The 12255-nt window shown below is 46.5% G+C and overlaps 1 protein-coding gene across 4 annotated transcripts in view; it reads right to left on the bottom strand.

Annotated features, from left to right (window-relative positions):
- Nucleotides 1–12255, bottom strand: part of Ccdc57 (coiled-coil domain containing 57) — a 112044-nt gene that overhangs the window by 25494 nt on the left and 74295 nt on the right. The window lies entirely within an intron of this gene.

The following is a 12255-nucleotide window of genomic DNA, read 5'->3' as shown; positions in this document are numbered from 1 at the left end:
ACTTCTAGGCAGCCAGCTGTTTCTGTCATTTCTCACATTTTTTGGAAGTTGTTTGTTTGTACTTCCTGCTTACTTAGGTAATATTATTTCTTTCTCGGGTCTGTGAGGGAGTTTAGATAGTTATAGTTTTCATTGTTAACAAATTCAGAAAAGAAACTCACTAAAGATATGTAAAGTGTGTAAGTTTGAAAGACATCAAAAGATAGTTTTCGGTTGCTATACAAGTTAGGATAGAAAGTGAATTAGGTACAACATTTTGGACTCAGCAAAATAGGATAGATAATGGAGTATTTTCTCTGAATCTGTCAAATGTTAATGGACTAGACATTGTTAATGTAATTTTTTTTTTTTTTTGGTTTTTCGAGACAGGGTTTCTCTGTGTAGCTTTGCGCCTTTCCTGGAACTCACTCGGTAGTCCAGGCTGGCCTCGAACTCACAGAGATCCGCCTGGCTCTGCCTCCCGAGTGCTGGGATTAAAGGCGTGCGCCACCACTGCCCGGCTGTTAATGTAATTTTTGACTGTATAGATTGTATATACTTATTGTACATAGTTTTTCTTTTCTTGTATTAGTTATAACCTTTTATTATTTTAGACAAAAAGGGGGAAATATGGTGATAAATTGTGTACCCTAATCAACTTGCCTGAGGATCAGAGGACAGAGCCAGCCACTAGATTAGACACAGAGGTCAGGCAGTGGTGGCACACACCTTTAATCCCAGCACTTGAGATCTCATGCCTTTGCTTGGGAAGCACACATGCCTTTAATCCCAGGAAATGATGTCTAGGCAGAGAAAGGTATATAAGGCTTGAGGAAACAGGAACTCACTCTCTTTAGACTGAGGATTTCATAGAGGTAAGAACTAGTGGCTGGCTGTTCTGCTTCTCTGATCTTTCAGCTTTCACCCTGATATCTGGCTCTGGGTTTTTTTATTAAAAGACCATTGAATAATAGCTGTGAGCCACGTGGGTACTGGGAATTGAACACAGGTCCTCTGGAAGAGAAGCCAGTGCTTTAATATATTTATTATTAATTATTATTTTTTTTAAGACAGGGTTTCTAAGGGTCCCTGGCTGTCCTGGAACTCACTCTGTAAACCAGGCTGGCCCTCAAACTCAGAGGTCCACCTGCTTCTGCCTCCCGAGTGCTGGGATCAAAGGCGTGGGTCGGCCGGCCGGCCGGGCGGTGGTGGCGCACGCCTTTGATCCCAGCACTCGGGAGGCAGAGGCAGGCGGATCTCTGTGAGTTCGAGGCCAGCCTGGTCTACAGAGCAAGGTCCAGGAAAAGGCGCAAAGCTACACAGAGAAACCCTGTCTCAAAAAACCAAAAAAAAAAAAAAAAAAAAAAAAAAAAGGCGTGGGCCACTGTACCTGGCCACAGCAAGCACTCTTCACTGCTGAGCCATCGCTCCAGCCCACTAAGCCAGTTTCATTGACAGTGAGGCTGCTGTTGGGGCCTACAAGGCTGCCTAGTCATTAGATGGAGGCCAGCCTGGCTGCAGGAGTGTGCTGCCTCCCAAAAAACATTAAGTGCTAATGTTCAAAGGTGAACATTTTAAATTTTAATTTAATTAATTTTTAGTTTTTTTAAAATTTATTTATTTATTATGTATACAGTGTTCTGCCTGCATGTATCCCTGCAGGCCAGAAGAGGGCACCAGATCTCATTAGGGATGGTTGTGAGCCACCATGTGGTTGCTGGGAATTGAACTCAGGACCTCTGGAAGAACAGAAAGTGCTCTTAACCTCTGAGCCATCTCTCCAGCCCTAATTTTTAGTTTTTTAAAAAAATTTTTTTTGTGTGTATGGGTATTTTATCTGCATGTAAGTATGTGCACTGTATCTTTGGTCAGAAGACGGTATTGGATACCCTGGAACTGGAGTTACAGATGGTTGTGAGCAGTTGGGAATCAAACCCAGGTCCTTGGCAAGAGCAACAAGTGTTCATTTATGCTAATCCATCTCTCCAACCCCCCCTTTTTGTTTTGTGTATGTGTGTGTGTGGGGGGTGGGGGACACACACACTTGTCTCAGCAAGTATATGAAGGTTAGAGGTCAATTTGTGGTAGTTCTTTTCTTATCATGTCTCAGGGACCAAATTCCAGCTGTCAGCCTTGGCAGCAAGCACCTTCACCCACTAAGCCATCTTCCTGTCAACCCATCACATTATTTTATGTAGTTACTTAGTTAGTTTTTTTGAGACAGGGTTTCTGTATAGCCCTGGCTGTCCTAGACTTATTCTGCAGACCAGGCTGTCTTGAACTCAGAGAGATCCACCTGCCTCTGCCTCCCAGAGTACTGGATTACAGTATCTTAAGTTTTTTGAGATAGGCCCTCTCTATTATGTAGCTCTGGCTGTCCTGGAACTCTATATGTAAACCAGACTGGCCTTGAACTACAGAGACCTATCCACCTCTGCTGGGATTAAAGGCATTGCCATCATACCTTACTAAGGTTTTCTAATGTTTTGAGACAAGGTCTCTCACTGAATCTGGAGCATCCTGTTTCAGCTAGACTAGCTTGCCAGCATCCCCAAGATCCACAGGTACATGTTGCCATACTTGGCTTATGTGGGTGCTGGGATCTGAACTCCGGTTCTCACTTTTACCCACAAAGGTATCTCCTGAGGTCCCAGAAAGTACTGTTTTACAACTGGCACCCCCTTTAATCCCAGCACTCCAGAGGCAAGAGGATCTCTGAGTTGGAGGCCAGCATGGTCTACAGAGCCAGCTCCAGAACAGCCGGGGCTACACAGAAGAAAAACAAACAAACAAAAGAACTGTTTTGCTTTTGTTCTCAAAGTGAACATTTTAAAGAAAAAGTGCCTAGTTTCTCTAGAAACTGAAGTTTATTGGACCCACAAAGCCAGGGAGGAGCCACTGTGGGTGTGCCCAGTGCCCTCTTCCTGCCTGCTCCCCCTCCCCCACTCTCCTAACCTGCTGGCTAGAAACACTCAAGCCTAGAGTGTTCTCCAGGTGAGGCCTGAGGTGGAGTCTGGGACGGGCGACTCCACAATCAGGCCACCAGACAAGGAGCAGTTCTTTTTAGTTCCTTTTCTTTTCTCCTCCTGGATCTCCAGATAAGAGAAGCCTGGTAATAGAGTGTGGTCACTGTCACTGTTAGAATCTGCACAGAAGCTAGGTTATGTAAACAGGATTTAAGAAACGGCTTTGACAAACCATTTTTTTTTTCTTTCAGACTGGGCCCAGGTATGTAGCCCAGGCTAGTTTTGAATTCACTATGTAGCCCAGGCTGGCCTTGAATTCATGATGATTCTCGCCTACTAAGGGCTAGAATTACAGGCTTGTTCCATGAGGCTGAGCTCAAAAAATTTCACAGCATTTTAAAGAAGAAAACCAGCCCAGCCATTGCACTGCATTATGTTTGGCCTTTGGCTTGATGGGGGAGGCCAGTACTGACCGGGGAGGGTCTGGGCTAGTCCCAACTAGTAGCCACATTCCTCAGGAGTTTCCACGCCCATGACCCTTTGGCCTATGGACAACCTTAGCCCTCTTGCTAAACCCGCCCTTTCTGCCCTGTTCTGGTTGGGTATGTGCTTTCTGGAGCTTGGGGATTCGAGTGCAGGTCGGAAGTACTGGACTGCCTGATGACTGTGATCTGCCTTGGTTTCCATTTGAAAATGGGATCATGGTACCTGCACACCTCAAACCAAGAACTTGCCTGGTACTGAGGTTCATGCCACTCCCACCTGGAATCCCCTCAATCCCTGGTTCCTGCAGGCACAGAACTTCGGCCCGGCCTCTGGCCTCCTTACACCCATCCCTTTCCTAGGTAGAGGGTCCCTTTCTAGAGCACTAGTCTCCCCTCCTCAGCTGTCCTCTGTGAAAAGGTCACAAATCCACATTAAACCCAACCATGAAATGTCTACAGCTTCAACACTGCAGATTAATGTGGTGGCATACATCTTTAATCTCAACACTCCAGAAGCAGAGGCAAGCTGGTTTTAGTGAACTCAAGGCCAGCCTGGACTACAAAGTGCATGGACCAGTCACTGCTATCAAGTCACATCCTGTCTTAAAAGCAAGCAAACAAACACAAAGCAAGAACAGCAACAAACTGAACAAACAACAAAACATGTAACTGCAAATTAAGGAGTTGGAGGCAGGAGGATCAGAAGTTCAAAGTCATTTTAAACTACATAGAGTTTTAAGCAAGTCTGAACTATAGGAAACCCTGTTTTAAAAACAAACCAACCCACCCCCCAAAAAATTGTAAACAAAAACCAAAATTGAAATATCAGTTTTCATTTACCAGACTGAGAAAAAGACATGGGACAAAGTCCAGGACACTGGAGTAGAGAGAGAGGTGCCTTCCACCCTGCAGGCAGCTGCAGGCATTGGGCCAGTTTTTTTTAGAACAATTTGGTAACACTTCAAACTATCCACACCTTTGACCCAGCTATTTCCCTTCTAGATAATTGTCCAACCATGGCTCCCACAAGCACAAGGACACACTGCAGCATCTATCGTGGAAGACGACACACATGAGACCTTGAGACAAAATGAGCTTCACAGCACTATGGACCACCCAAAAGATCTGCTAGCCTCAAAAGATCTGCTAGCCTCGAGTACTGTGAAAAGATCTTCAGATACAATAAGAACTCAAGCTGCCTCAGGCCACACACTGTTGGAAGAAACAGGGCAGATGTGTGTGTTTAAAGACAGTGCACCTGGCCCTGGTAGCTGGGTAGGTGGAAGGGAACTAGGCAGTGGGCGGGCTGGAGTCAAGCAGGGAGGCCTGCATGTTTGTTTGTTAACTCAGGGAGGCAGAAGGCTAACCAGGTTGCCCTTGGAGACCCTTATCTCCAGGGAGGCTGTCGGAAGACACCAGGGAGGCTGGACTGTCCTAATACCTGGGAAAGACATTTGGGGGCACCAATAGTTACACTTCTAGAAGGCAGACAGCCTCAGGATTGAGCTTTGGAAACAGATCCTCTGGATGGGGAAGGTCTTCTAAAGCCCCTGGCTGGGACCTGTGATCTTTAGAGGTGTCTGGACAGATGAATAGGTGGAGCAGCTGTTTGGAGACTACTGGCCTTTGTTGGGATGCATAAGGAATGCTTCCAATTTGATCTTTACGATTACTTTTGATGCTGAGGATAATCCAGGGCCTTGGAAATACAAGGCAAGTCTCTGCCAATGAGCTAGTCTTTTTTTCAAAGAGTGTCCCACGGTGCTGCCCAGGCTGGAGTAGAACTCCTTACCTCAGAGCTGGGAACAAGTTCTGTTTTGGCTCTTCCTGTGTTAGTGTCTCCTACCCTCAATGTGTGAGCGTGTGTGTGTGTGTGTGTGTGTGTGTGTGTGTGTGTGTGTGTGTGTGTGAAGATGAACCTAGAGCCTTGCACATGGGAGGTAAGCCTTTGTCACTGATATACCCCAGTCTTGCATCATATGTCTTAATGCTTAATGTGTGGAAGGCTGCAGCAGGCTGATTACCTCTTCTCCAGGCATTTCATTGCAGTGGAACTTGAAAATCCACTGGTTTGGCTTCAAGAGAAAGTCTGTCCATGTTTCAGTTAGGATTACACCAACGGTTTCCTCACTTTGGGGAAAACCACTGCCCTGATCATATTTAATATTTTCATCTAGGAAGTACATGTATTTTTAAAGTCTTACATTATTTTTCTTTTTCCTTCCCTGAACAGGGTCTTGCTATGTACTCAGTCTGTCTTGAAACACTTTATTCTCCTGCTCCAGGCTCCAGGGTGCTGGAATTATAGTTGTACACCACTCTGAGGGGCAAGCCTTAGTTGGTGGGGGTGTGTGCTGGGGATGAACTGAGAACTTCCTGGATGTTAGGCTAGGGCTCTACCCTTGAGCCAAGGCCTAGCCCTAAGCTTTGCAGTGTCCAGATCAGTCATCAGTCTTACTTCCTGAACTTCTTTCTATCCTCTCCCAAGCCCCCAGCTGCAGACCTCTACCAATCCTTTATCCTGCACACTGGCTGCTTGGTATTAGGAGTCCAGCATCCAAGACAAAGCCTCAGGTGTCCCCACCCTTAGGTACATTCCTGAAGAGATAGAAGGGACTCAAAGAAGACAAAGAGAACAAGGCCTGGGGCAGGAAGGTGGTTAGGGTTTGACTTACTGAATCAGCAGGGGAGAGTTCTGATGAGGGGAGGAGGCAGGTGCTAGGGCGATGGGGTGGGAGTGAGGGATGCCCTTAGGTATGTGAGGAACTACAGGAGTGGGAATGCCTACTTGTGTCTGCAGGTGGGTGCTGGGCTCCTGGGCTATGCAGTAACACAGGGAGCAGGAGAATGGGACCCAGGCATTGGGCCAGCACTGCTCAGAGAGACCTGAGGCTTTTGCAAGAATGAAGGTGAGGGAGGAAACATGGCTTGCAGGTGGGTAGGTATGTGTGGTGGGATAGAATTTAGGGTATGTGTGTAAGGGTGCTATCTCACCCAGTATGTGGATGATCTAGACCCCAGGAATCTGTCCAGTGCTGGTTGTGGGGCTGAAGCCTTGCCCTCATCCTGGCAGGACCTGGACAGGAAACCAAAGAAGCCAGTGAGGACTGAGGGGGGTTGGTGTGGGCAGAGTTGGTTCCCACCTCAAAATCCAGAGGTGTGAGGCAAGTATTCCCAACCTCCAGACAGGGTGCCTCATGGTTCTCCTACCTCAACCTCTTGAACGCTGGGATTGAAGACAATTGGTGGGCCCCAGCACCCCTGTGGTTTTGTGTCCTTACATGTTGTCCCTGCCCATGTGTTCCATCAGCATTGTTAACTATCAGTCACTGCTCAGGATGCGCTGAAAGCGCAGGAACTGGAACAAGCCAGAGGGAAGACTTCCAGGCTGACTGGGGACTGGTCCTATCTCACTCACTAACATGGTGAGGTCAGCCACATCTTCATCAGAGACCTCATCCCCCAAAGTGTCACTGTGTCCACCAAGAGGGTCCACAAGCCATTACAGTACTATCATACAAAGTGACAAATCTCACCTAAGCCTCCAAGATGTAATGGGAACCTAAGGGGTAATTAAACCACTAGATTGCACTGATAATGTCTATCTTTTCCTCTCAACAAAATCCTCTGCAAAGGGCCAGGACGTGGTGGCGCACGCCTTTAATCCCAGCACTTGGGAGGCAGAGGCAGGTGGATCTCTGAGTTCAAGGCCAGCCTGGGGTACAGAGTAAGTTCCAGGACAGGCACAAAGCTACACAGAGAAACCTTGTCTCGAAGAAAAAAAAATCCTCTTCAGGGTGAACCACAACAAAGCCAGAGATCTTTGCTGGACTGTAGTTGTTTTTTTGTTTTGTTTTGAACTTTACTTTTATTACAAAAAGGGGGCTAGGAGTCGTCAGCCACATCCCACACTCAGGCTGGGGACGGCAGCTCAGCTTCTCCCTATCTTTCCCACTGAGAGCCCCAAGCAGCAGCTTCTAGGAAGATGGCCTGGGTCCTAGGGCACAGGTATAGGCAATTCCCTGGGACAGGTGAGGACAGTCAGGAGACCCATGAAGAACAGGTGTGCGGGTTCTAGGAAAGCATTCCCCTCACTGATGAAGATGAATCAGGAGGAGGAGGGGGCAGGCTTTGTGACTCATGGGAACCTTCCCAGCCAGCATGGGACGAGGAGGAGGACTGTTAAGGACCCAAAGGGGCCAACCAGAGGCAGTGGCCTCCTACTTGTCCTGCAAGTTGATGCAAGCTTGTGTTCTGGTCAGTGTACGCCGCTGTAGGGACTTGCACTGTGTGACAGGATGTGGCCAATGCTAGTCTCTGTGGCTCTCTTGATAAAGTGATGCATTAGATCTGTGCCGGTAAGCTCTGCTCTATGAACTTCCACTGGGATACTGTGACTTGCAGCTCCAAGCATTTTGCCCGGTATGTGCCACCTTCACACTCCCTCAGGTCACACTCCACTTGTAACTCTTGGGTTACCAAGTGCTATTTCTGCTGTCACTCTGCTGCCAGCCAGGGTGCTCCCAGGCTGCATGTGCAGCTAACATCCTGAGGACCTGCCACTGGACATGCCTCTCAGTTTTGTGAGTTTCTGCCTGGCAGAGATACCAGCAGCTACTGTCCAAGAGTCAGACTGGTTTCCTCAGGGTCATCTGTACCGCTGTTTCCCATTAGGGCCATGAGGAAAGTCTGTGAGCATGGGGAAAGTTTGCCTGCCAGGGTCGGCAGCAAGTCTACCCTCTATTCCAGTCACTCTGCCCTGTTCTAGGATTAGTTGGCTGTCCTGTCCAAGGTCAGGACTGCAGGGGATCACATCCTCTCCTCACCTCCTCCAGGGCTTCTAAGTGTGTCTCCCATCACTTTTCCCCACCTCACCCACCTGCACATGACATAGGCTTCTCAGGCTTCTGGTAGTCCCTGGTTCCACCTCTCCCCGGACTGTGGCCTCCTGACTGCTGCTTCCTGAGTTGTCCATCCTACTCTCTGCTGAAGCCACTCAGCCAGGGAGACTAAAGTGATGACCCTCACTCCACTGAGACCACTCTTCAAACCACCAGTGATCTATGAAAGGGTAAATGGCGCTAGTTGGTTGGCAGAAGAGTCACAGGCCACCGCCATGACTACCAGAGTTAGAAAGAGCTTTATTAGAAAGAAGAGGGGTTAGGAGGGAGAAGCGAGGCCTGGCGGGGTTGGGAAGCGGGGCAGAGCAGAGAGCAGAGAGGAAAAGAGAGGGTGGGGGTCTGTGTCCAGCTTTTTAAGGCAGGGATGCAGTCGCCGCGCCCCTGATGATGTAAGATGTTAGACCCGGAAGAGTGAGAGCAGGATCCTAACAATCTACACCAGGCAAAACTCAGGGGTTGGGGCATAGCAGCACGTTTATAATCCTAGCACCGAGGGGCAGAGGCAGGAAGATGGGGGCAGGTTCTGGGCTAACCAGGGCTACATAGCAAGACCATGGCTCAAAAAAACAAAATCAAATCAAAATAAAACAAGGATCACTTCTCTATCTTATCCTTGATGCATCTGTGGGGTTAACCACTTCCTCACTCTTTAAAGCAACCAGGGTGTGGTTGCTGTAATTCCTGTAATCCCAGCACTTGGGAGGCAGAATAAGATCACTGCAAATTGAAGGCCAGACAGAAATATACAGTGAGATACTGTGGTGATATTTTATTTGTATGTTAATAAATAAAGTTTGCCTGGAGATCAGAGAAAATATCAAGCCATTAACACAAAAGTCAGGCAGTGGTAGCACACACCCTTAATCCAATCACGAGGCAGGCAGGGTCTCTGTGTGTTCAAGGACACACTAGGGAGCAGCCAAGCGTGGTGACACACACCTTTAACCCCAGTACCAACCATAGAGACCTGGAGGTCTGTATAGACAGGCAGTAACAAGGAAGTGAGGTAGCTGGGCTAAGAGCCAATGAAAGGGCAGAACAGCAAGGCAATGAAAACCTGGGTAGACAGGAAGTTAGGGCATTTTGGAAGCTACAGAGCTGGTGAGGTAAGGCGGTTGGTGGCTCTCCTGATCTCCAAGGCTTTCACCCCTATATTTGGCTCTTTCGGCTACAAGATACTGTTGGTTAAGCGGCCGACGGACTGAAGACTCACAAGCCATGGTTACCTTTCTAGAGCTTTATTGGGAGAGAAAGGGAGACAGAGAGAGAGAGAGAGACCACGTGGAGAGGGGAGAATATGAAAGGAGAGAGTACAGAAAAAGAGAACAGAGAGGGCACGCCCGCTTTTTAGGCTGGGACACCCTTGCAGGCTGGTGATGTAATGAAGGACATAATCCTTACAGATACAGTCTCAAAAACACACAAAGTAAAATAAAACTAACAACAAAAACATTAAGCACATGTAATATACATAGTTGAAAGAACAATAAAAATAAAATAATTTAAGGTTCTGTACATCTAGTTTAAGGAACAGAATGCCACACTGCCACTTGCTTTTTTTTTTTTTTCTTTGTTTGTTTTTGTTTTTTCAAGACAGAGTTTCTCTGTGTAGCTTTGTGCCTTTCCTGGATCTCGCTCTGTAGACCAGGCTGGCCTCGAACTCACACAGATCCACCTGCCTCTGCCTCCCGAGTGCTGGGATTAAAGGCATGCGCCACCACCGCCTGGCTAGCCACTTGCTTTTGTAAATAAAGTTTTACACATACCAGTTGTGTTTGCTGCCGGTCAGGACTCTGCATGGGTCTTCTGCTTTTGAGGGCTGAGATGCAGAGTTGAGGATGGACAGATGGGTGACTGTCAGATCATATATATTTGTATTTGGCTAACTATGAACTTGTTTCTCATGAGAGACAGCTGGTGGTGACGTAGGCTTCTTGGTTACTGACGGCACTTCCACCCTCTTCCCTGAATGTACCAGGCTAGTCTCTGCTGCCTCTTAGTTCCCTGTGCTGATCAGTCAGATCAGTCTGTCCACTGCTACCTCATTCAAAAGGATAGCACAGTCATTGAGACCCAGTGTCTCTAGGTTCTTATGTGGAGATCTTTGCTACAAGAGCTGATTTATGATAACCTTGAACAAATGACCCTGGAATAACTGGAATTGTCTGTTTTCAGTGGAGTGTCAATTTAAGCTCTTAGGCTGTACATGACTAGAAATCAGTTTATCCTGAACCAGACGATGATTAAATGTGAGGCACTAAAAAATTCTATTTTGGCTGGGCGTGGTGGCACACTCCTTTAATACCAGCATTTGTGAGGCAGAGGCAGGAGGATCTCTGTGAGTCTGAGCCCAGCCTGGTCTATATAGTGAGTTCAAGGACAGCCAGGGCTATGTAGAGAGACCCTGTCTCTAAAAAAATATTTTGTCAGGCATGGTGGTGTATGCCCATAGCCCCAGACGTGGGCAGTGAGGGTGAGAAAGTTTATAGCAAGTTTGGAGCCAACTTGGGCTACATGAGACCATGGTTTTGTTTGTTTGTTGTGGTAAAATCGGTTTACAAACGTGAAGAGTCCTGGGGCAAGTAAGGATGTAGCTCAGGGTTTGTTTTTGTTTTGGCTGTTTGTTTTTTCTGAGATAGGGTTTCTCTGTTTAAGAGCTCTGGCCATAGGGATGCAAGGATGGTTCAACATACGAAAATCTGTCAATGTAATACACCATATAAACAAACTGAAAGAAAAAAACCACATGATCATCTCATTAGATGCTGAAAAAGCCTTTGACAAAATCCAACACCCCTTTATGCTAAAGGTCCTAGAGATCAGGAATACAAGGAACATTCCTAAACATAATAAAGGCAATTTACAGCAAGCCAACAGACACCATCAAATTAAACGGAGAGAAACTCAAAGCGATTCCACTAAAATCAGGAACAAGACAGGGCTGTCCACTCTCCCCATATTTATTCAATATAGTACTCGAAGTTCTAGCTAGAGCAATAAGACAACAAAAGGAGATCAAAGGGATACAAACTGGAAAGAAAGAAGTCAAACTTTCACTATTTGCAGATGATATGACAGTATACATAAATGACCCCAAAAATTCTACCAGGGAACTCCTACAACTGATAAACTCCTTCAGTAAAGTGGCAGGATACAAGATCAACTCAAAAAATCAGTAGCCCTCCTATACACAAATGATAAACAATCTGAGAAAGAAGTCAGAGAAACATCACCCTTTACAATAGCCACAAATGATATAAAATACCTGGGGATAACACTAACTAAACAAGTGAAGGACCTGTTTGATAAGAACTTTAAATCTCTAAAGAAAGAAATTGAAGAAGATGTCAGAAAATGGAAGGATCTCCCATGCTCATGGATAGATAGGATTAACATAGTAAAAATGGCAATCTTACCAAAAGCAATCTACAGATTCAATGCAATCCCCATCAAAATCCCAATACAATTCTTCACAGACTTGGAAAGAACAATACACAACTTCATATGGAAAAACGAAGGACCCAGGATAGCTAAAAGAATCCTGTATAATAAAGCAACCTCTGGAGGCATCACCATCCCTGACCTCAAGTTCTACTATAGAGCTGTAGTAATAAAAACAGCTTGGTAACTGGCATAAAAACTCTATGTAGCCCTGGCAATCTGGAACTCACTATGTAGACCAGGCTGACCTCAAACTCACTGAGCTCTGTCTGCTTCTGCCTCCTGAGTGCTGGGATTAAAGGTGTGCGCCACCATGCCAGGCCTTGTTTTTGGTTTTGTCTGACTTAGATTTTGAAATCATTTTTTTCTTCCTCTACCCTTCTTGCTTGGTGTCATCTCAAACAGTTGCCCCAAAGCAAGTCCTTTAGAGAAATTTTCCTAAGAATTTCACTGCAACCCTTATTGGCTCTTCTAGAGAAGCAG

The sequence above is a fragment of the Peromyscus californicus genome, unplaced genomic scaffold, assembly GCF_007827085.1.
Source record: "Peromyscus californicus insignis strain IS unplaced genomic scaffold, ASM782708v3 Scaffold_3__1_contigs__length_106647218, whole genome shotgun sequence".
Classification (NCBI taxonomy): Eukaryota; Metazoa; Chordata; class Mammalia; order Rodentia; family Cricetidae; genus Peromyscus; species Peromyscus californicus.
The sequence above is the reverse complement of the archived record's forward strand: the minus strand, read 5'-3'. Positions and strand labels throughout refer to the sequence as shown.